This window comes from Puma concolor, chromosome B3 (assembly GCF_028749965.1).
Source record: "Puma concolor isolate L17-30 chromosome B3, mPumCon1.1.hap2, whole genome shotgun sequence".
In the NCBI taxonomy this organism is placed as follows: Eukaryota; Metazoa; Chordata; class Mammalia; order Carnivora; family Felidae; genus Puma; species Puma concolor.
The window spans coordinates 31,272,639-31,296,245 of NC_141672.1; the positions used below are offsets into that span (position 1 = coordinate 31,272,639).

Consider the following 23,607-nt stretch of genomic DNA (forward strand, 5'->3'; position numbering starts at 1 on the left):
TTTTCTGCCGTTACCCCATTAACTCCAGCAATAGGACCCCTTACAGAAGTAACCAGAAGTCAGTGTTGGGAAGTAAATGGGCAACTCTGAGCCCAGCACAGTCCACCTACCCAGGATCCCTCAGAGAATGGGTTCTGCAGAAAGCCTATTGCCATGAAGTTCTGAAACGCGACCCTTTGAAAGAGAGAGAGAGAGAAAGAAAGAGAGAGCATGCAAGTAGGGAAGGGGCAGCAAGAGAGGGAGAAAGAGAACCCTAAGCAGACCCTGCATTGTCAGCACAGAGCCCAGTGTGGGGCTCAAACTCACGAACCATGAGATCATGATCTGAGCCAAAATCAAGAGTCAGACGCTTAACCAGCTGAGCCACCCAGGCTCCCTGAGAGGGCACCCTTTTAAGCATCAACATTTTTGTTTTCGTTTTAGTCATTTGTGATGCGAATCTTCTCCAAAATACATTTTATAGTTTCTGGCTTTTGGAGCAGAATAGTTAGAATGTAATTAGTGCTTTTCTTGATGGGGTCACTTTATGGTAGATCATTTAAAACTTTTATTGGGAGCCAATATTTGTTCCGGGCACTATGCCAAAAGGATACGAACATGAATAAGACACAAACCCCATAGCAAAGACTTCACAGTCTAGTGGGAGAGACAGAGGACGAATCAACTCCTCACAAAACATCCTGATAATTAAATGGCTTGTGAAAAGCGTTGAGAACACAGAAAGTAGCATCTAATTCTTCCCGACTTTCAGAAAGGGAAGTGTTGAGAGAGAAATCACTGTCAAAGATGAAGTCAGAAATGCTTCAGTTCCCAAATGGTGCCAATGAGAGAACAAGATTCCAGGCAAAAGGAAGCATCTTGCATTGTGTATTTTGAGATCGAACACCCCTGATAAGCCTTTAATCCATTATGGGTATACACTTTAAAACATATGACCTAAAATACAAATAACTTAAAATAGTATAATAGCTAAAAACTCCACCGTGCATATCAATGGTCCTTTGATATCCCAGCTGAGTAATTGCTTCAAGAGAGCTTTCCTTCTTCTCATCTCCTAACTACCGTGCACACCCACTCGGAAGGGAGCAAACGCTTCAACTTTAACAGGTGGGAATAATTAAGTAATTCTAAAATTCATGTTTCATATTCAGAAAAATAGAAACTGAAATGCAGGAGAGAAAAGGAAAACTTGAAGGGCATAAATCCCCTAGGATATCTGAGATATTCCCTGGCTGGGAAATACTGAAAGATTTGAATTCCTTTTTTACTGTTTGTTCATTTTTGAGAGAGAGAGAGAGAGAGAGAGAGAGAGAGAAAGCAGAGAAGTAGCAGAGAGAGAGGGAGACACAGAATCCGAAGCAGGCTCCAAGCTCTGAGCTGTCAGCACAGAGCCCAACACAGGGCTCAAACCCACAAACCGTGAGATCATGACCTGAGCCAAAGCTGGATGTTTAACCGACTGAGTCACCCAGGCGCCCTGAAATACTTAAGGATTTGAAGCATAACTTGGTTTGCATTTTTTTGGCTGGGTACAATATACTTTATTGATGGCACATGAAAAGGTAGGGCTCCCCAAGCCTCTCCACTTCTTCAGGGGGTCTGGGATGGAAACTGTGGAGGTTGGGAGAGTCTCAGTGTGTTGGGGGATGAGTTGAAGCAAGGGATCCCAGGCAGCCAAGGGCCTCCCTCTTCCTCTTCCTCTTCCTCTTCTTCTTCCTCTTCCTCTTCCTCTTGCTGGGGCTGGTGGTCCAGGGGCTCTTAGTCCTTGGAGGTCATGTGAGCCATAAGGTCCACTACCCGGTTGCTATGGCCAACTTCACTGCCATACCAGGAAATGAACTTGACAAAGCGGTCATTGAGAGCAATGCCAGCCCCAGCATCGATGGTAGAAGAGTGTGTGTCAATGTTAAAGTAGCAGGAGGCAAGCTGGTCCTCACTGTAGCCCAGGATGCCCTTGAGGGGGCCCTTCAATGCCTGCCTCCCCACCTACTTGGAAGCTTTCTCCAGGCGGCAGGTCAAATCCACAACTGACATGTTGAGAGTAGGGACATGGAAGGCCATGCCTGTGAGCTTTCCATTCAGCTCAGGGACAACCTTGCCTACAGTCTTGGTAGCACCAGTAGAAGCAGGGATGATGTTCTGTGCAGCCCCTCGGCCATCATTCCACAGATTCCCAGAGGGGCTGTCCATGGTCTTCCGGGTGGCAGGGATGCTATGGACTGTGATCATCAGTCCCTCCATGATGCCAGAGTTGTCATGGGTGACCTTGGCCAGAGAGGCCGAGCAGTTGGTGATGCAGGAGGCATTGCTGACAATCTCGAGGGAGTTGTCATACTTCTCAGGATTCGCACCCATCACAAACATGGGAGCATCGGCAGAAGGGGCAGAGGTGATGATCCTCTTGGCCCCACCCTTCACATGAACCCCAGCCTTGTCCATGGTAGTGAAGACCTCAGTGGACTCCACAACATACTCAGCACCAGCATCACCCCATTTGATGTTGGTGAGATCTCGCTTCTGGAAGGCAGAGATGGGCCTTGACTGTGCCATGGAATTTGCCATGAGTGGAATCATACTGGAACATGTAAACCATGTGGTTGAGGTCAGTGAAGGGGTCATTGATGGCAACAATAACCACTTTGCCAGAGTTAAAGCAGCCCTGGTGACCAGGCACCCAACAGCCAAATCCGTTGACTCCGGCCTTCACCATCATGTCTCAGGGACGCTGCTGGCACTATACCAGAAGCATCTGTCTGTCCAAGAGGCAGGAGCGGAGAGCTTGGTTTACATTTTTAAAATTTTTTTTCAACGTTTATTTATTTTTGGGATAGAGAGAGACAGAGCATGAACGGGGGAGGGGCAGAGAGAGAGGGAGACACAGAATCGGAAACAGGCTCCAGGCTCTGAGCCATCAGCCCAGAGCCTGACGTGGGGCTCGAACTCACGGACCGCGAGATCGTGACCTGGCTGAAGTCGGACGCTTAACCGACTGCGCCACCCAGGCGCCCCTTTAAATGATCTGTCTGGAAACACCAGTGTGGATGCGTTAAGGAGAAGTGAGGCTGAGCCAGAGAGACTGGGTTAAGTAACTGCTGTAATCGTCCCACCAAGAAATAAGAAGAGTCTACACCCGGGCAACAGCAGTGGCAATGGATTACTATTTCCAGTCAAGAGCAAGGATTTAGGAATTAAAACCACTTCATCTATAATTCTGTAAACACTGAGCCACTGGGCCCACACCTGAAGCGTGTAGAGCCATTTGTCCTAAACTAACTGAATGGCCCCCATCTGTTGAGGGTACCAACAAGTATGACTGCTTATTTTTAATCATGCTTTTGCCCTTGAGGCTCAGCAGTGCTCCTCAAAAAAGAAAAGTGGACGGAATTACTGATGGCTCTTCTGTCTGCTTATAGGTGCTGTTTCTCACAGCGCTCTCAGTTGGGACTTGTCTTCGTTGGGGTTCCCTCAGAAGCAGACCCTAAGACAAGGATTCTAGGACAAGCCGTTCTTGGGCAGTGGGGAGGCGAAGGGAACACCGGTAGGAGCTAAGAGTACGTTATTAAGGCAACTACCACATGGATGCTTGTTGCTCACAGCTGCTGAAAAAACTCGGCAGCGAGCATGAAGGACGTGCCTCAGAGTGACCCCACACAAGAGGGCATTTAGACACCAACTCACACACGCCGTTGGTTGAGTGCGGTTCCTGGGGAGAATTAACTCCCTTGCACTTCTGGCCTGCCATGCAAGCAGCAAAGTGAGCTCCAGTAGCAAGAGAAGATCCTCAGGCATAGAAATGCAAGTGCTACCTATAAGAAATCTTGAGGGGGGGCACAGGTGAGTGGTAAAAGTGAGGGCACAGGGGCCAGAAATTGATAATGACTGCTGCCGCGTCTAGGGGGTTCCATTTAGAGAGGGCTGAAAGTCTGTACGTTTCATGATCGTTATACTCATGGCCGCCACATTTGATCACTTTAGAGTTCCCCAGATTCACCCCGAGCTCTGTGGCCTCTCAGTGCCTTCCACTGCTGTCCTCAAACGCCAAATAAATGCAGGTCGTGATGGTTAATTTTCCATGTCAACCTGACTGGCTAGGAGGTGACAGATAACTGGTAAAACCTTTCTGTGTGTGTCCGGGAGGGTGTTGGTGGAAGAGATTAGCATTTGAATTGGTGGGTTGAATAAAGAAGCTCGCCTCACTGATGCAGGTGGGCATCATCAAATCAGTTGAGGGCCTGAATAGAACAAAACAGTGGAGGAGGGGTGAATTTGGTCTTCGTCTGGGCCAGGACGTCCATCTTCTGCCCTCGGACAACAGCGTTCCTGGTTTTCAGGCTTTCAGACCCTGGACTGAACTATGCCACCACCTTTCCTTGCTCTCCAGCTTCCAGATGGCAGGTCATAGGACTTCTTGGCCTCCTTAATCACGTGAGTGAATTCCTAGTCTATCTTTTCCCTGCTTCCCTAAATAACAAAACTCTGATTTTATCCTGGGCTGCAATGGGCCCAGCTAAAAGACTATGTCTCCCAACCTCCCTCGCAGATTGGTGTAGCCATGTGACTAAGGTCTGGCCAGCGAGAGGAAGTATATAAGGAACCTCAAAGAAAACTTCGTAAAAGGACTTGACTCAGCTGGAAGGTGCACCCTTTTGCAAATCCTCCCCATTCCCTTGGAAATGTAAACACATGTCTTCCTCATTCCCTTGGAAAGTTAAACATAATGGTTGGAGATCATCAACTACGGCCAGTGAGGTGTAGGCCATACGCCAAGGATGGAAGAGAAGAAAAGTAGAGGGTTGAGTCCCTATTCTGTTTAAGCCACTGTGGTCAAAACAGTTCCTGGCTGGAATGCAGATGTGTTCTAACTGGGTTAGAATGACTCCTACTCTGCACCCCCCCCCCCCATCTTGCCCTACACATTAAAGAAATGACTGTTCCGGGGATGAATCAAACACCTACTTTTAAAATTCTCTAGTATTCTGTAATTAAAGATTGCGTATTCGATCTTTAGTATTCAAGATTGAGTTTTGACCCAAGATTCCAGCATTGGTAGCAATTAAATTAAATACAGATGGGGGCGCCTGGGTGGCGCAGTCGGTTAAGCGTCCGACTTCAGCCAGGTCACGATCTCGCGGTCCGTGAGTTCGAGCCCGGCGTCAGACTCTGGGCTGATGGCTCAGAGCCTGGAGCCTGTTTCCAATTCTGTGTCTCCCTCTCTCTCTGCCCCTCCCCTGTTCATGTTCTGTCTCTCTCTGTCCCAAAAAATAAATAAACGTTGAAAAAAAAAATTTTTTTTTTAAAATTAAATACAGATGAAACTCTCCTTAGTCTTTTCCAAAATAACTGCTCCGTAAAGATCAGAGCTAAAATGATCTCGTGGGGCCAAAAAATTCAAACCCCTGATTCTTAGAGTTTTCAGAAATTATTTCAGAAAAGTAAGTGTCTATTATTATTAAAGACCCAAATGTTATTTTATTTTTTAAGTTAACACGTGAGGCAAAGGTCTGTGGATTTTAACACACGTATTGATTAATGTTAACTACCACACAGTCAGGATATGGAATAGTCTCTTACCAAAAAGGTGTCCCCCGTTATCTCTGTAATCACACCTTCCCATCACCCCTAATCTATTCTCTTTTTTTATACTTTGGTCTTCTTGGGGCCCCTGGGTGGCTCTGTTGGTTAAGCGTCCGACTTTGACTCAGGTCATGATTTCACAGTCCATGAGTTCGAGCCCCGCATCAGGCTCTGTGCTGACAGCTGAGACTGGAGCCTGTTTCAGATTCTGTGTCTCCCTCTCTCTTTGACCCTCCCCCGTTCGTGCTCTGTCTCTCTCTGTCTCAAAAATAAATAAACGTTAAAAAAAAAAATTTAAAAATAGATTATACTTTAGTCTTCTCAAGAACGTCACATAAATGGAATAATACTGTGTATAACCTTTTAGAATAATGCCTTGAAGAATATCCAGTTGTTGCGTGTATCAGCAGTTCAGTCCTTTCTATTGGTGTGTAAAATTTCATTGTACAGATGAGCCAGTTTGTTTTTTATTCCCTTTTGATGGATATTTGGGTTGTGTCCAGTTTGGGTAGATTTTCAATAGAGTTGCACGAACCAAAGTTTTTATTGTTCTAGGGTAAATACGCGGGACTGAGATGGTTAGATCAATCCTGCCCTTCTTGTTATGTTTTGAAAGCTTTTTATAAACTCTGCATACAAGACCTTTGACATGCGACTTACAAATATTTTTTCCCAGTGTGTACTATGTATTTTCATTCTCTTAACAACATTTTTATCAGAGCAAAGTTTTTTATTTTGTCAGAGTCTAATTTACCAATATTTTCTATTGTGGGTCATGTTTTTGTTGTCCTAAAGAATTCTTTACCTAGTCCATGGGGCGCCTGGGTGGTTCAGTTGGTTAAGTGGCGGACTTCAGGTCAGGTCATGATCTCGAGGTTCATGAGTTCAAGCCCCGCCTCACGCTCTGCGCTGACAGCTCAGAGCCTGCTTCGGATTCTGTGTCTCCCTCTCTCTCCGCCCCTCCCCTGCTTGTACTCTGTCTCTCTCTCTCAAAAATAAATATGAAAAAAATTTTAAAAAAAAGAATTCTTTGCCTAATCCCGATCATGAAGATTTTTCCCTATGTTTGGCTGTAAAAGTTTTATAGTTCTTTGTTTTACATTTAGATCTGTGATCGATTTGAATTCATTTGTGCATTGGTGTGAAGTTTCGGTTTTTGTTTTTTTTAATACGTGGGTGTCCACTTGTTCTAACACTATTTGTTGAAAAGATAACCCTGTCTCCATTGAATTGCCTTTGAACCTCTGTCAAAAATCAATTGGCCATATTCGTGTGGGTCAATTTCTGGTGTCTCAATGTCTGGTTTCTGAATGTTCTATTGTTTGTTCCATCATTAATACCACACTGTCTTGGTTTCTGTACTGTATAGAAAGTCTTCAAATTGTATCGTGGGATTCCTCAAATTTATTTTATTATTTTATTTTATTTTATTATTTTATTTTATTTTATTACTTTATTTTATTTTATTTTATTTTATTATTTTATTTTATTATTTTATTTTATTATTTTAGTTTATTTTATTATTTTATTTTATTTTATTTTATTTTATTTTATAAATTATTTTATTTTATTTTATTTTTTTGCAAAATTGTTTGGTTATTCTAGTTCCCTTGCCACTGCAAATAAGTTTTAGAGTAAGCTTGACCACATCTATAAAAAAGTTCTTCTGATATTTGTATTGCAATTATGTTAAATTTATAGATCAACTTGGGGGGAACTGACATTTTTACTATGTTGAGACTTTCAACTCATGAACAAGATGTATATCTGTCTTTTTTTTAAGTCTTTGATTTCTTTCATGAGTTTGTAAGTTTGTTAGTATGCAGAACTTATACATGTTTGGTTAGAGTTATACCTCAGTATTTCTTTTTTTCTCTTTTTTTTTTGTTATGGGGGGACTACTGTATTTGTATTAAAATTTAGGTTCTAACTGTTCATTACCAGTATATAAAAATAAAACTGAATTGTCAACAGACTTTGCACCTGCTGTGTCAATGAGCTCACTTAGATTTTTTGGGATTTTCTTAATCATGTCATCTGTGAATAAGGATACTTTCATTTCTTCCTTTCCAAAATATATGCCTTTTTTTTCCCCTTGCCTTATTGCACTAGCTAGAATTCAGTACCATGTTGGTTCGGGGTGAGGAGAGTGGACATCCAGTCTTATTCCTGACGTTAGAAGAAAAACATTGTGTTGGGGCGCCTGGGTGGCGCAGTCGGTTAAGCGTCCGACTTCAGCCAGGTCAAGATCTCGCGGTCCGTGAGTTTGAGCCCCGCGTCGGGCTCTGGGCTGATGGCTCAGAGCCTGGAGCCTGTTTCCGATTCTGTGTCTCCCTCTCTCTCTGCCCCTCGCCCGTTCATGCTCTGTCTCTCTCTGTCCCAAAAATAAATAAACGTGGAAAAAAAAAATTAAAAAAAAAAAAAAAAGAAGAAAAACATTGTGGAATGCCTGGGTGGCTCAGCCAGTTAAGCGTCCAACTCTTGATTTTTGCTCAAGTCAGGATCTCACAGTCTGTGAGTTCGAGCCCCACATTGGGCTCTGTGCTGACAGTGCAGAGCCTGCTTGGGATTCTCTCTCTCCCTCTCTCCCTGTCCCTGACTCACTCTTGTTTTCTCTCTCTCTCAAAATAAATAAATAAACTTTAAAAACAAAAAGAAGAAGAAGAAAAACTCTACACCTTTAAGTATGATGTTAGCTGTAGATTTTTTGTAGATGCTTTCTATGAGGTCTAGAGTGTTGCCTTCTATTTCTGGTTCACCAAAAGTTTTTTTATCATGGTTAAATGTTGAATTGTGTCAAAAGTTTTTTTTTTCTGCAGCAGTTAGTATGATCAAGTGGTTTTTCCTCTTTAAATTATTACTATTGATTGCTATTTACATATACATTTTTGCTATTACATTGATTGCTATTTAAAAATTGAGCTAGCCTTCTTGCATTCCCAGGATAAAACCCACTTGGTCATAGCAAAGTAGATACACAGGTAGGTGGATGGATGGATGAATGGGTGGATGGACAGATACACAGAATGTGCTAGATTCAATCTGCTAACGTATCTTTGGGAATTTTGGGAATCTTTTGGGAATTGGTACCTATGTTCATGAAGGATATTGGCCTGTGGTTTTCTTTTCTTGTAATCTCTTGTCTGGTTTTGTATCAGAGTAATTAAGTAATCCCATGAGTTGGGAAGTGTTTCATTCTATTCTGTTTTCTGGAAGAGATTGTATAGAATTGGAGGTATTCCTTCTTCTATTTAGATCTGGGGGTCACAGAAATGACTCCATACCCTCCCTGGTGAATTGAGCTGCACGCCCGGTCCCTTCCCTCTCCCTGGTCCATGTCAAATATGTCACAAGCGTCACAGCCATGACACCTGAAATCAAATAAAAATAGAAAGGATGGGCTTTCAGAAATACATCCCAGAACATGTCCACAAGTAGAGAGCTGGAAAAATTAGGGGAATAAGAATAAAAATGAGGGCATCGGTTCCAGGGGGAGCTTTATGAATCCTCATCCGCACAACATGACAGGGTTTTATGTCTCTATATTTCCACACATGCCATCTTCGAGGGTCCATGGTGCTTTGTAAACAGCAGACATTAAAAATTTTAAAACAGAAGGTACATTTACCCATTACATAGCTGAAATCAAGAGCCAGATCTCTGCCTGAAAACTTCAGTAGATAGAGTTGCAACCAAGACCCTCCGCTGTGGTTGGAAAGCTTAAACTCTGGCACACACAACGTGGCAGGGGCCAGCAGGGGGCAGCAGCTTGGCAGGACCCCATTGGCAGGCCTGGGTATTTGGGGAGGCCAATGAAACTCTGCCATCAGGAGACTTTTGTGCTCTGCTCTTGAAAGGGCTTAATTATGAGCTGGAGCATCACATTACAATCAACATGGGGAATTTTTTATTATGAAAGTTTTCACACACGTGGGCACATGCGCACACACACATACACACATAGAAGTAGAAGAATCTAGTAAGCCCATATGTCCAGTCTTCAGATCATTGTTTGTCAGTATTCTGCAACACTTTCTAACCCGTACTATTTTCTTTCTTATTTCAGAGACAATTAGAGTTTTAAACTCTGGAATGTGTGTTCTTCAAAGGTGAGATTCAGTGGGTAGTCCAATCCTGGTATAGTCTGACACTGCCATTAAGGACCTAAGCCTCCTCCTACCTTTCTGCCCTGACACCCTTAGGTTGTAGGATAATCCTCATGATGGCAATATGGCTACTGCACCTCCAGGATCACGTCAACATTCCAGGCAGGAAGAAGATCCAGGTTAAGAGGCACATGCTAAAGGTCACATTTTGCATTAGAAATGAAAACAGGGTACCAGGGAGAGCAGTCAAATTTGAGAGCCAAAAATAAGCTTTCCAAGCTAAGAAAGAAGGGAGAATAGTAAGAAGTCCAGTTCAGAAAAAAAGCAACATTATTGATCAGGTTTTACAGCTTCCAATGAGACCAAGTTTTTATTTATATTTTAAAAATTCTTTTAGTTTATTTATTTCTTTTGAGAGAGAGAGAAAGAGAGAAACCCAGGAAGGGGCAGAGAGAAGGGGAGAGAATCCCAAGCAGGCTCTGCACGTGGAGTTCATACTCTCAAAACCATGGGATCACTACCCAAGCTGAAACCAAGAGTCGGACACTTAAGCAACTGAGCCACCCAGGTGCCCTGAGACCAAGTTTTAGACAACTAATCTCCTTAAATCTTCACAACAACCCCAGTGAGTCGCTGAAATAAATTAACAGGTGATGAAATGAAGCCTCAAGAGACCTAGTAGCTTTCTCAAGTCTACAGCGCTGCAAAATGGTAACTCCAAAGCCAGCCCCTTTACTCTGGTCTCATTTCCTTTTCATTGATCCTCCCAGAGAGGTGGTAAATGTCCCCACAGGATGAAAAATCTATAATCTTCACCATCGACAGTCCCTGGATACATGATTTCAAAATGCACAAAATGCACATTCTTCTCATGGCCCTTGCACAACGCTGCCCACCAAGCCACAGGCCTGGCTGTGCCGGGGGGGGGGGGAGGTGGGGGGGTGGGGGGTGTCCTCCAGGCACCGGTCTGTGCTGCCTCTGGGCAGCAGCCCCACCCCTGGGCCCAAATGCATCGGCTTAAAGAAATGGAGTAAAACCTCCGCAGAGCCGTGTTTCTCTGCTTTTTCTAGCAAAAGAAAATGCACACAGATCCATTGGGCTCAACGTGACCTTCAGTCAAGGGCTTCTGAATTGTCTTCAAAGGAGGAAAATAGTGCATTGTGCATCACTCTCAGGATAGTTTAATCGTGAACTGAACTCCACATAAAAGCAAAGGTAAGAGATTTGATGAATTCCAAAATTCTTTTTTAACTTTTTATTATGAGTGTTGTCAAAAGTACACACAAGAGGGGAGAATCATATAATGAACCTCATGTGCCCATCCCCTGATTCAATAATTACCTACTTTTGACTCTCCTTTCGTCATACGTTCCTTTTTATCTGCTTCCTCTCTGGAGAATATGTTTTCAAGCCAGTTCCTGTCATCAGGTCATTTTTCCCCTAAGTCTTTCCATATGTATCTTTAATACATACAGACTTTTTTTTTTTTTTACATTTTTTTAATGTTTATTTTTGAGAGAGAGACAGAGACAGAATGTGAGCAGGGGAGGGGCAGAGAGAGAGGGAGACACAGAACTGATGGGAGCTGTCAGCACAGAGCCCAATGCGGGGCTCAAAACCACGAACCACGAGATCGTGACCTGAGCCAAAGTTGGATGCTTAACCTACTGAGCCACCCAGGCGCCACAATACAGACATTTCCTTATATAAACACAGAACCATCATCACAGCCAATGGTATTAACACCTACTCTGTATTCGGGTTTTCAATTGTCTCAAAAATGTCTTTTTAGAAATAATGTTTTAAAATTTCTTTCTTTCTTTTGAGAGAGACAGAGACAGCACTACTGGGGGGTGGGGGGGGGGGGAGATGCGCAGATGCGGGGCTCGAACCCACAAAGCTGCGAGATCATGACCTGAGCTGAAGCCAAGAGTCAGACGCTCAACAGACTGAGCCATCCAGGCACCCCCAAAAATGTCTTTTGATAATCGGTTTCTTCAAAACAGGATCTAAACCAAATCAAGCCACTGCATTTGACTGTTATGTTCCTTAAATCTCTTCTACCCTGAGTTAACATCTTAACAAAGCCCCAACACCTTCAGTTCTTCAAGCATGTGCTCTCCTGCCTCCAGGCCTTTCTACCTGCCGTTCTTTCTGCCTGAAAGATGTCCCCAGGCCCCTATGTCACCTGGAAACAATCTACTTGTCTTTCAGCTTTCAGATCGCATGTTCTTCCTTCTATGAAGGGTCTCCTACCAGACCTTCTGTTATTAAATACAGACTCTGATTCCACAGTTCTGGGGCAGAGTATGAGGTTCTGCATTTCTAACAAGCTCCGTGGTGTTGCCAGGGTTGCTGGTCTGAGGACCATACTTTGAGTAGCGAGGGGCTAGAATATTCCCCACATTATCATAGCACTTATCATATTATATTTTAATGGCCTCCTGGAGCTTTTGGACCACATCCGGATCCTTTCGTTTGTCTCGTATGGGACTGCTTTTGAGCCAGAACAGCCAAGTGCAAAAGCTGTGAGAGAGACCGTATCTCTCACAAAACCTAAAATATTTGCCTCTGGCCCTTCACGGACAATGTTGGCCGACCTTGCTCTAGGCTGTACTGCAAACAAGATAGTTTTTTCAGTAGCGTGTCTCAGAACCCAGTCCGGGGCTTTGTACGTAGAAGTTACCCAATAAGTACTTAATAGATGATGAATAATGACGTCATTATTATGTCATCATTATTACTGTAGGCCAGGCACTGTAGTAAACGCTTTATGCACAGCATCTCCAATCCCCCCACTAACCCTCTGTGAAAGAGTGTTCTCCTGTTTCAGATGAAGAAACGGAGGCTTAGAGGTTCCTGTCCTGCCCAAGTTTAGAGTACAACAAACCCACGTGATCTGACTCCACTCCTCTTTAAAGAAAGTGTTGAAAAAGGTAGCTATGGAGAGCCAGACAGAAGCTGTGTTTCCTAGCCCCATTTGGGGCAGCCTCACCCATTGTCTCTAGGAAAATGGCTACCAGTGGGTCTAGGCCAAAAATGCAAAACATGCTTAGTGTTAAATCCAAGAATGGTAGATCAGTTGAACATATACAACAAACACACAAAAGCACCTTTTTTGTAGTCATTCTAACCAATTATAATGGGCCCCTGCATCACTTCTGAGTCCAAAGCAGGACTTCTGAGAACAGAAGTTGTTATTCATCGTCTGTTAAGTACTTATTGGGTAACTTCTATGTACAAAGCCCCGGACTGGGTTCTGAGACACGCTACTGAAAAAACTATCTTGTTTGCAATACAGCCTAGAGCAAGTTCAGCAAACATTGTCCGTGAAGGGCCAGAGGCAAATATTTTAGGTTTTGTGAGAGATACGGTCTGTCACAGCTTTTGCACTTGGCTGTTATAGCTTAAAAGCAGTCACATACGAGACAAACTTCTGAGAACAGCACTTGGAACTAACTGTATATTACCTGGGAGCACCTTTCCTTCGGTAGCTCTTTCCTCCCCCCCACCCCGGCCTTCCCCCACTATAGCACCCTACATAGCCCTAGCCCCTTTAAGCACTTAATAAGTGATGGCCTACACAGCAGGATTAAACAGATGAAATCTGTTAACCACGAGAAACCCTGACCTACGTGCTCTGTTACTTAGCACCAGGAGTCCCATCAGATAGACAGGTGACAATTAGTTTAGCCCTTATCATTACTTTGTTAAAAGTCAAAAGCTAGTTGAAATGACCTAGCCAGTGTTTTATGGATATAGTAATCATTCCGGATATAAAATGTCCATGTCTTGTGTTCCAACATAGAAAGCGAAATTGAGAGACAGAAAGAATGAGGGAGGAGAGAGAGAAACACAGAGAATGGGGGGGGGGGGGGGTGGGAGGAGGGAGGGCCAGGTGGGGAAAGGCCCAGAAGCAGTGGTGAGAATTGGTGGAGGTTGGGGGGAACCGCTTTGATTGTGATTCTAGTTTATATACTGATTACTATATTTGTTAAGAGCTTTTGGATCCTATGGGAAAAAGAAACTAAAGTAACATTTAAGAAACTCTCAAGTCCTACTGATTATCATCATTAAAGAGATTTCAAGGGACAAAAATTTCTCCTATTCTTAATCTGCAGAATAACCCTGACATGGAGTCTCAAAAAACCCCTTTAAGTAAAGTATTTTCTTGCTCTCGTAGAGAAATCTGTCTGTGGCTCTAAATATTCATCTCAATCAGAAACCCAAGGTTTGACAAATGAAGAAGTTGAGGTCTTGAGATAATCCTGTGTAGGGACCTCCTTATGATTAAACTTAACACTGACCACTCTATTCCATAGGGACTCGGTGAGGAGGTAAGCATGATGACCCAATTCTGTAGGTAAAAAAAAAGAGCCCCTTGTACTGTCATTTCCAGACAGGATAGAATAACAGCCAAAAAAGTAAACAAAATAACAATTTTCTGTATATCATAAAATAAGGGACAGTCATCCCAAGAGACAGCGAGCCCTACGATAGTCCTTGCTTATTGTCCTGAAAGAGTTTCCAAGCTGTGGTGCATGGAGGAGAAACCTAAGCAGAACCCAGCAGCGTGACTCCAGATTTGAAGAGACAGAGCAGAGGTGCACCTGGTTGGCTCCATCAGATAAGCGTCCGGACTCTTGGTTTCAGTTCAGGTCATGATCTCACGGTTCCATGAGTTTGAGCCCTCAATCGGGCTCTGTGCTGATAGTGCAGAACTGCTTAGGATTCTTTCTCTCCCTCTTTCTCTGCCTCTCTCCTTCTCTCAAAATAAATAAATCCACCTAAACATAGCAGAGTCTGGTAGAGACCAAAGTAGTCAGGGCTGGCGGGACAGAGTACCAAAGGAAGAGCTCTGCACAGAGCAAGAATCCTGGAGATCTGCGGAGGGTCTGCTCTGAGTACTCTTCAACATACTGATCATCACATTCATGGGAGGAGATTACCCAAGGCCACGGAAAGGACCACACTAAAAGACGAGATAGAGGAGTGGAAAACGTCAGAATTGGCAAGAAAATGGGTTGACTACTCAGAAGGGTCTTGGCACCTTCCGGTACCACCGAAAGAATCTTAAAAGCAAAACCTTGGGGGCGCCTGGGTGGCGCAGTCGGTTAAGCGTCCGACTTCAGCCAGGTCATGATCTCGCGGTCCGTGAGTTCGAGCCCCGCATCAGGCTCTGGGCTGATGGCTCGGAGCCTGGAGCCTGTTTCCGATTCTGTGTCTCCCTCTCTCTCTGCCCCTCCCCCATTCATGCTCTGTCTCTCTCTGTCCCAAAAATAAATAAAAAATGTTGAAAAAAAAAATTTAAAAAAAAAAAAAAAAAAAGCAAAACCTTGGGGCGCCTGGGTGGCTCAGTCGGTTAAGTGTCCGACTTCGGCTCAGGTCATGATCTCGCGGTCCGTGAATTCGAGCCCCGCGTCGGGCTCTGTGCTGACGGCTCAGAGCCTGGAGCCTGTTTCAGATTCTGTGTCTCCCTCTTTCTCTGACCCTCCCCTGTTCATGCTCTCTCTCTGTCTCGAAAATAAATAAATGTTAAAAAGAAAAATTTTTTTTTTTTTTAAAAACAAAACCTTGAAGGATCAAACTATTTCTAAGTAGCTTAATTGTATCTCAGAACTAAATTTAGGATATTTAATAAATAAGTAAGTAAGTAAGTTTAGGATATTTTTTGGAAGAGAAAAATATTTCACACTCAATGTAAAGTTCACAATTTGTAGCATTCAACCAAAACTTACCAGCTATCGAAAGAAGCAGGAAAACATGACCCATAATAATAAGAATAATTAATCAAAACTGACACAGATGTAAGAATTAACCAACAAAAATATTAACAGTCATTATAACTACATCCCATATGTTAAAAAAAAAAAAAAGTAGACTCATGGAGGAATAAAATGACCCAAATTGAACTTCTCTTTTTTTTAAGTTTCTTTATTTATTTTGAGAGAGAGGGAAAGAGAGAATCCCAAGCAGGTTCCACACTGTCAGCATAGAGCCCAATGCAGGGCTTGATCTCACAAACCACGAGATCATGACCTGAGCTGAAAACAAGTTGGTCACTTAGCCGACTGACCCATCCAGGCATCCCGCAAATTGAACGTCTGTACATAAAAACTATCATGTCTGAGGTTAAAAAAAGAAAAAGAAAAAAGAAAAAAATTGGATGGGATTAATGTCAGATTAGTCATTTCAGAAGAAAAGATCAGTAAACTTGAAGAGATAACAATAGAAACTACCAAGTGAAATAGAGAAAAAATAAATATTTGAAAATGAGCTGAGACAACATTAAGTGTCCTAATAAAAATGTAATTGAAGTCAAAAGGTGAATATTATCAGACTGATGCAGAAAAACAAGACACAACTAACTATATGCTCCTTATAATGAACACTCATTCACTATAAAGACATAAATAAGTTAGTAAAAGAATAGAAAAATGTATATAATGCTAATCAAAAAAAAAGCTGGAGTGACTACATTAATATCCGTAATATTCAGAGCAAAGCATATTATCAGTGGTGAAGAGGTAATTTTTTTTTAATTTTTTTTTTAACGTTTATTTATTTTTGAGACAGAGAGAGACAGAGCATGAACAGGGGAGGGTCAGAGAGAGAGGGAGACACAGAATGTGAAGCAGTCTCCAGGCTCTGAGCTGTCAGCACAGAGCCCGACACGGCGCTCGAACTCACGAACTGTGAAAGCATGACCAGAGCCGAAGTCGGACGCTTAACCGACTGAGCCACCCAGGCACCCAAGAGGTTATTTTTTAATGACCGGGGATTAATTCATCAAGATGATATAACAATAAAAAGGGTTTATGCATCTAATAATAGAGCTTCAAAGTCTATTAAATAAACGTTGATAGAACTTCACAGAGACACAGACAAATCTGTAACCATAGTCAGAAATTTTCATGCCTCTTTCTTGATAACCAATAGAGATAAAAATCAGTAAAAGTAGAAAAGGCTTAAACAACACCAATCGAGCAGCTAGACCTAAACTGACACTGCACCCAACAATAGCAGAATTCACATCTTTTTCAAGTACACAGGAAAAATTTACCCTGAGAAACCAAATTTTGGGTCATAAAATGTGTCTCAATAAATTTAAAAGGATTGATGGGGTCTGGCAGGGGGAAATGGGTGATGGGCATTGAGGAGGGTACTTGTTAGGATGAGCACTGGGTGTTGTATGTAAGTGTTGAACGATGGGAATCTCCTTCTGAAGCCAAGAGCACGCTGTATACACTGTATGTGTAGCTAGCTCGACAATAAATTATATAAACACAAAAAAGGATTCGGGTCATGTAAGGAAGATTCTCTGACAGCAGAATTACATTACCAAGGTCTCTGGAAAATCTCCAATTATTTGAAAATGAAATAATGTGCTTCTAAGTAATCTGTGAATCAGAGAAGTAACCAAAAGGAAATTTAGAAAGTATTTTCACCTGAACAAAAATGAAAATACAGCATATCCACATGTAAGGAACGCGACAAAACCATTTCTTGAGAGAAATTTATAACTTTTTATCTTTAAGATAGTTGACACACAATGTTGCATTAGTTTCAGGTATATTACATTTGATTCACCTTCCTTTTATGTTAGGATTTGTTCACCACAAGTGGAGCTACAATCTGTCACCATGCAATGCTATTACATTGCCACTGACTGTATTCCCTGTGCTGTGCCTTTTATTTCCATGATTTATTTATTCCATAATGGAAATCTATATCTCCTATTGCCCTTCCCTCATTTTGCCCACTCCCACCCCCTTATCTTTAAATGCTTCTATTAGGAAAAAAAACACAGGTATCCTACCAATGACCTCAGTGTTCACCTTAAGAAACTAGAAAAAGAAGGGCAGAAAAAATGAAACAATAATGGTTAAAACAAAAGTCAGTGAACTAGAGAGCAGAAACACAACAGAGAGAAATCAGTAAAATTAAAAGCTAATTCTGTAAGATGGTCAATAAAATGGATAAATATCGAGCCAGACTAATCAGGAAGAGAAAAGAAAAAAAAAAAAAAAAACACGTAAATGACCAAAATAAAAAATGAGAATGGCTACTTCACTATAAATTCTACAGATACTAAACAAATAATAATGAAATATGGTGAACAACTTTATGATAATAAATTTGGCAATTTAGATGAAATAGACCAAATATACTTAAAATGAAATAGACAAATTGAATAACTCTGCATCTAAAAAGAACTTGAGGGGTGCCTAGGTGGCTCAGTCAGTTAAGCATCCAATTGTTGATTTCAGCTCAGGTCATGATCCCAGGGTCATGGGATTGAGCCCAAGTCAGGCTCTGTGCTGGGTGTGGAGCCTGTTTAAGATTCTCTCACTCTGACCCTCCCCAATTCGCATTCTCTCTCTCTCTCCCTCCCTCCCTCCCTCCCTCCCTCCCTCTCCCTCTCCCTCTCCCTCTCCCTCTCCCTCTCCCTCTCAAAATAAGTAAATGAATAAATAAATAACTTTAAAAAGTAGTTAAAAACTTTCACACAAAGAAAACCCCAGGCCCAGATAGCTTTACTGATGAGTTCTACTAAATATTTAAGGAAGAAATAATACCAATGCTACACAAACTCTTCTATAAAATTGAAGGGGAAGGAATACATCCCAATCCATTCTGTAAGTCTCAGTATTATTCTGATGCCAAAACCCAGACAGATTACAGTAAAAGAAAAACTAAAGATCAAAAATCCCTCATGAACACATATGCAAACATTCTCAACAAAGTTTGATCAAACTGAATCCAACAATGTATAAAAAGTACAATAACAGTAGAAAAATCAATCTATGTGGATCACCCGTTAACAAACTTTCTAAGTTATTTAAGAAGAAAAACCATATGATCATTTTACTAGATCCGGGAAAAGCATTGACAAAGTTCAGTATCCATTCCTGTAAAAAACAAAACAAAACAACAACAACAACATGAAAAACCTCAGCAGACTGAGAACAGAGGGAACTTTCTCAATGAATATCAATAATTTAGAAAACCTTCCTACTAACATAATACTTAGAGGGAAAACATTCAGTCTTTCACCACTAATACCTAGAACAAGACAAGGATGTCTGCTCTCACCAATTCTATTCAACATTGTACTCGAGGTTCTAGTCAGTACAGCAAGAGAATAAGAAATAAAAGCACCCAGATTGGAAAGAAATAAAGTTGTCTTTACTTGTAGACATTTGGTATATTTAGAAAATTTGTTGGAATCTATCTTTTAAGGCTCGTAGAATTAAGTGAATTTAGCAATGTTGCAGTATATAGAGAGATCAATATTAAAAATCAGTAATATTTCTATTTACTAGCAACGAACCAAAAATTGAAATTTCTTAAAATGATCATCTACAGTAGTGTTAACCATGAAACACATAGGAGTAAATCTGACAAAGCATGTTTAAAACATGGGCATTGAAAGCTACAAAAATAGCTCAGGAAAATTAAAGAAGTCCTAAATGAACAGAGATAAATGCCTTGTTCATGGGTTAAAAGACCAAAATTGTTTAAATGTCAGGTTTCCCCCCAAATTGTTCTATAGATTCGATGAAATCCCTGTCCAAATCTCAGCAGGTTTTTTTGTAGAAATTCACAAGGCAATTTTAAATTTCGTTAAATCTAAAGGATCTAGGCTAGCCAAAAGTAACTTTGAGAGAGCTAAATCTGGAAGGGTAACACCGTCTGATTTAGAGACATGTTATAAAACTACAATAACCAAGACAATATGGCCTTGACATAAAAATTAAAAAATAAATGAATGGCACAAAATAGAGTCCAGAAATAGGCCCACACATATGTGAACAACTGTGTTTTGACAAAGTTGCAAAGACAATTCGGTGGAGAGCAGACAATCCCCAAATGGTATTGGAGAGTGCCTGGGTGGCTAAGTCCATTAAGCGTCCAACTTCAGCTCAGGTCAGGTTCAACTCACGGTTCATGAGTTCAAGCCCTGCTTTCAGGCTCTGTGCTGACAACACAGAGCCCACTTCAGATCCTCTGTCCCCCTCTCTCTCTGCCCCTCCCCACTTGTGTGTGCATGCATGCGCTTTCTCTAAATGATAAATAAATAAATAAATAAATAAATAAATAAATAAATAAATTTTTTTTTTTTTTTTTTTTAAATTTTTTTCTTTCAACGTTTATTTATTTTTGGGACAGAGAGAGACAGAGCATGAATGGGGGAGGGGTAGAGAGAGAGGGAGACATAGAATCGGAAACAGGCTCCAGGCTCTGAGCCATCAGCCCAGAGCCTGACGCGGGGCTCGAACTCACAGACCGCGAGATCGTGACCTGGCTGAAGCCGGACGCTTAACCGACTGCGCCACCCAGGCGCCCCAATAAATAAATTTTTAAAGAACAAAAGACAACTGGAAGACTGAGGAAAGCATGTGCAAAGCATATATGTGATAAAGGGCTTCTACTCTGTATGTATGAAGAACACTTAACATTCAAAACCATGAAAACAGCCCGATTTTTTGGTAGTGGACAAAGGATTTGAATAGACACATCACCAAAGAAGGTGTGTGGATGGCAAATAAACGCATGAAACGATGCTCAGCATCATCAGCCATTAGGGAATACTAATTAAAACCACAAGGAAATACTATTACACGCTCGTTCGAATGGGTAAAATAAAAAAGCGTGACCATGCCAAATGCTAGTGAGGAAGCCGAAAAACAAGAACTCTCATACACTGCAGGTGGGAATGCAAAATGGTAAATCAGTTTGTCAGTTTCTTCAAAAGTTAACTCCTACCATATGACCCATCCACTCCAATCCTTGGTCTTTACCCAAAAGAACTAAATGCAACCAAAGTCCATACAGAGACTTACACAAACTTCTCCATGAATGTTCGTGGCAGTTTTGTTTGTAACAGCCCCAAACTGGAAACAATCCAAATGGGCAACAAGCAAATGAAGCAACAAATTGTGGCACATCCATCCAATGGAATGAAAAAGTAATAAATTATTATTGATACATTCAACATGGAGGAATCTCAAAATAATTATGCCAGCTGAAAGAAAAACATACATGATTCCATTTATATAAAATTCAAGAAAATGTGAAGTCATCTGTAGTGATAGATCAATAGTTGCCTAGGAGAGGGTGCGAAGGGGCAGAAGGAAGAATTTACAAAGAGAGAGGAAGAGACTTTTGGGATTGGCGGGTATGTTCATTATCTTGATTGGCGTAAAAGCTCACAGGTGGATTTCTATATTGACACAGTTCATTGGACACACTAAATATGTACAATTTATTGTATACCAATTATGCTTCAGTAAAACTCTCTTTTTAAAAAGATCTCTTGGGGCGCCTGGGTGGCTCAGTCGGTTGAGCGTCCGACTTCGCTCAGGTCACGATCTCACGGTCCGTGAGTTTGAGCCCCGCATCAGGCTCTGTGCTGACAGCTCAGAGCCTGGAGCCTGCTTCAGATTCTGTGTCTCCCTCTCTCTCTGGCCCTCCCCCCATTCATGCTCTGTCTCACTCTGTCTCAAAAATAAATAAATGTTAAAAAAAAAAAAAAAATTTTAAAAGATCTCTTATTTCATGGGGCGCCTGGGTGGCGCAGTCGGTTAAGCGTCCGACTTCAGCCAGGTCACGATCTCGCGGTCCGTGAGTTCGAGCCCCGCGTCAGGCTCTGGGCTGATGGCTCAGAGCCTGGAGCCTGCTTCCCATTCTGTGTCTCCCTCTCTCTCTGCCCCTCCCCCGTTCATGCTCTGTCTCTCTCTGTCCCAAAAATAAATAAACATTGAAAAAAAAAAATTAAAAAAAAATAATAAAAAAAATAAAAAGATCTCTTATTTCAAATGAATAGGGGTAGGATAGAGGAAGGTGTAGGTCGCTAAGCAAAGCAGAACGAAAAAGAAAATCTCATCCCTGGAAACAGTGTGAACAGGAAGCAATCTCTGTGAAGCTTTCCTGCACAGGACTCTTCCATGGCATTCCCTGGAGCTCCTGCTGCGCTGGCATCCAGGGTTTGTCATCCCATTCCCAAGAAGGATCACCCTGGCAGCGACTTCTTCTCTTGGTTTCTCTCTTCCTTTTCCTCTTTATGGAGCCTATGTCAGTTTGGGAAGGAGATGATTTACGAATTCACATAAAATTGTGGGGGGTGAGGGGGAATCAAACAAGTGAACGTGAAAAGCAGCTCACCATGCCGTCTCCTTCAGCTCCACCCACTCAACATGTAGTTAATGTTTGCATTTTAAAAGAGGCAATGGCTTTTATCCAAAATAAACAAATATTGCCAGGAACTAGAGACAGCATCAAGGAAATACTTTGGGGTTTCAGGGACTGGCTGACATCTGTTTCATACTTGAAATCAATCTCTGTAGAAATAATATCCCCTATGCCCTCTGCTCATTGGTTAAAACAAATTTATTTGGAGTCTGAAGAAAAGGGATTATTTCACAGCTTTGGCTGCTTTTTCTTCTCATAAAAATGCATGACTTTGTAGGTTCCAGATGGGACGGGAATCTATGAGGTCAAAATACCAGAAGAAATGCTTCTCTCACTTTTATAAAAGCAAAGTTCCCAGAAGTCTCATCTCCTAAGGGTTGGTCCCAAGAGAATGCTGAACTAATTTTCAGATCATGAATTATGTCCTGGGTATAAGCCCTATAGAGTGCACGAAGTGTTTATATGATATTTCAAATTCTCAAAGGCCATGGGTCTAGAGAGAGGACTGCTTTTTAAAGATGTCAGTTACTTTGGGCCTTAAAAAATATTTACTGTAGGAATGTTATATGTCAAACCCTTTACTAACTAATAGGGACCAACTTGTGAATAAGATTTACCTTCCCTGGCCTTATTGAGCTTAAAGTCTACAAAGGAAGACATACCTCCAACAAGCAGTTCCAAGCATGATAAGTGTTAGAGATTGTTGTGAGCAGGTAAGCCTGCAGAATCTAACCCAGGAGCACTAGAGAAGGCTTCCTGGAGGAGGTAATGTTTGAGACTTAAAGGATGATGAGACAAAGAGAGGGAAAGAGAATTTCAGGCCAAGAGTCCAGGATATGTCATGTTCTTGGAGGAGGAGAAAGCACATTATACCAGAAAATCTTAGAGATGGGCAGTATGAATGAAGTGCACCAAGGGAGAAAGTAAATCAAAATGAGGCTGGGGAGATGGACAGAAGATAAATCTTTTTTTTTTTAATGTTTATTTATTTTTGAGAAAGAGAGAGAGACAGAGTGAGAGCAGGGGAGGGGCAGAGAGAGAGGGAGACATAGAATCTGAAGTAGGCTCCAGGCTCTGAGCTGACAACACAGAGCCCAACACAGGGCTTGAACTTATGGACCATGAGATCATGACCTGAGCTTAAGTCAGACACTTAACTGACTGAGCCACCCAAATGCCCCACAGGAGATAAATCTTCCATGAACAGGTAAAGATTTTTGGTCTTCAGCCAAAGCACCATGACAAGCCATTAAAAGGATTTGAGCAGTCAGGATGTGATCAGATGTGTGTATCACATTCAGAACCTTACAGTTAACCTGAGATCACTCTATCACTGTATGTCCATAGTGGGTGAGTTGGATCCCTGAACATCATACTGCCTGGGCTCACATTCTGCCTCTGTCCTTTACTAGCTCTACAAGTAATCTAGCTTCTCTGAGCCTCCGTTTCCCATCTACAAAAGAGAGTAAAAAAGGGGGGTGCACCTGGCTGGCTTTGTTGGTAGAACATCCAACTCTTGATCTCAGGATCATGAGTTTAAGCCCCACATTGGGTTTAGAGATTACTTTTAAAAAAGAGAGTAAATAATGTTCTCCTCCTATAGAGCTGTTACAAATATTAAATCTGTTGGTACATGTAAAGTATTTGAAATTGTGCTTGTTGTATAGAAAAGGTTCAAAAAATTATTTCCACTTGTATTTTTATGACTCTTAGGAATTTCACATATGTCTGC

The 23,607-nt window shown here is 41.8% G+C and overlaps 1 pseudogene; it reads right to left on the reverse strand.

The window, feature by feature from the left end:
- Nucleotides 1-1,730: 1,730 nt before the first annotated feature.
- LOC112855349 (glyceraldehyde-3-phosphate dehydrogenase pseudogene) lies at nt 1,731-2,752 on the reverse strand (annotated as a pseudogene).
- Between the last annotated feature and the right edge of the window lie 20,855 nt (nt 2,753-23,607).